Genomic DNA, 1,782 nt, shown 5'->3' on the forward strand with positions numbered 1-1,782 from the left:
CACACACACACACACACACACACACACACACACACACATGAAGTTACTTAAAACTCAAATCCCTGAGAAAAAGCCACACAGATCTGAACTTACACTTAATTCGGTGTTAGCCCTCGTCAATTTGTTGACACGCTCTTCAGCACATGCCCTTTCGAAGGATAGTCTTTCATTCTGTGTAAACGAAATCAACATTTGTGTTCATCCGAACTCACAGAAAGCTTGTAGTTTAAGTCTACATTACCTTGTCTTCAAGCACTCTAATGTGAAACCTCAAACGGTCAGTCTCGTTGGTCTGAAAAGGGATTTTCTAGTGTAAAAACGATGCCCAGCACATACAACAATTGCAGAGTGCTGTAATGTTGGACGTGCCAGTTGGGTGAAGCTCGTTTGGGTATGACTGGCTGTTTCCTGAACCTCCTTCAGCCTCTGACGAGTCTCTTCCAGCTCTTCTGTCACAGACTGGGCTTTGACGGCTGATCTTTGAGAACTGTACTCAGAAAACAAACAAACACAAGTAAAATAGGAAGTTTAAAGCAGTTTCACAATGCAAACTCCTCTATTCATACCTAGGCGGGCAGAAAAACATAAAAAGAGAATGCTGCTGTAGGTAAGTCTTCTACAGTATTGTATATCCTTCTGAAAACATTTTTACAATTTTTTGTTTTCCTAATTATGTGCGTGTACGTATGTATGTTTGTATGTATGGACAAAAGGATGGATGGATGCCCTTTTGTTGTTTTTCTAAACTCTTTTTCAGTTTAGTTCCACAGATGTGAAGTTTTGATAAATATATTAAATGTGTAAAAATGTGTACAGGCTGTGACTCTAAAATTGAACATATTTGCCCCAGTGTGCATTTGCAAGTTGTATTCTGCTTTTAGACGAATTACTTCTTCATCCCTGTATAAACTTTTAGCGCAACTTAGTAAAGGACGCATTTCACTGTGAATACTCTCAGAATGACCTGTCAGAAGTTGTCTCCTTTCTAAGAAAATATGACAGCTGGACATTTGTGGTGTTCATACTTGCATATAATTGTTTTGATCAAAGGACATGAAACATTCAGGTATCTGAAAGTCATAACCAAGGTTGAAATAACTGGAAAAACGTGAGAAAACATGGCTATGGGTATGTATATTTGAACCGTATATGACAGAAATTCATCATTGATACATACATGTTTGCCGTTGTCCTACAATTTTTAACATTACAACATGTTCCATTTTGTGTTAAATATCATGATGTAATTACTTTAACTGATAATGTTTAAAACTACATACATTTGTTCTGCAACATATGAGAGTAACGTGTGTTCTTCCTCACCTGAGCAGCTTGGTCTGCAGCTCTGTGATCTCCAGACTGAGCTGCAGGTTTTCGTCCTCGCACTGAGCCAGCATCCTCAGCAGGCTGCTGTTCTGCTCGCTCAGATGGTGACGAGCTTGCTTCAGATCAGACACTACATCAGACAGGTCCTTTTTTCCACTAAACCCAAATAAACAGTGGTGCTAAAAACGACTGAATACTCGAGATAAACACATTTAGTTTCTGAAGGAAGGAAACTACTAACCAGAAAGAATAATGGCCCTCTGCGGGAGCTGCACTGGCTTATAAAAAGGCAAATCCAGTCAATGTAAGTATTTTCCTATTCATTTCATTAAGATATTAAAATTGATTTGATCTTACCATTTACAGACACTTCAGAGTAGTCTGACTGAGACAAAGAAATGACATCTGAGCTGAAGAATAAAATAATTTCATTTGGTATGAAACTTAAAAAAAAAA

At 38.1% G+C, this 1,782-nt stretch overlaps 1 protein-coding gene across 1 annotated transcript in view; it reads right to left on the reverse strand.

Moving 5' to 3' along the window:
* mrvi1 (murine retrovirus integration site 1 homolog) overlaps positions 1 to 165 on the reverse strand; it is a 27,200-nt gene extending 27,035 nt beyond the window's left edge. Inside the window, exon 1 of the mRNA XM_007554108.2 lies at positions 94 to 165. The gene's annotated coding sequence lies outside the window, so the exon portion shown is untranslated. The remainder of the gene's footprint in view (positions 1 to 93) is intronic.
* Between the last annotated feature and the right edge of the window lie 1,617 nt (positions 166 to 1,782).

Source organism: Poecilia formosa, unplaced genomic scaffold (genome assembly GCF_000485575.1).
Source record: "Poecilia formosa unplaced genomic scaffold, Poecilia_formosa-5.1.2 Scaffold61, whole genome shotgun sequence".
NCBI lineage: Eukaryota > Metazoa > Chordata > Actinopteri > Cyprinodontiformes > Poeciliidae > Poecilia > Poecilia formosa.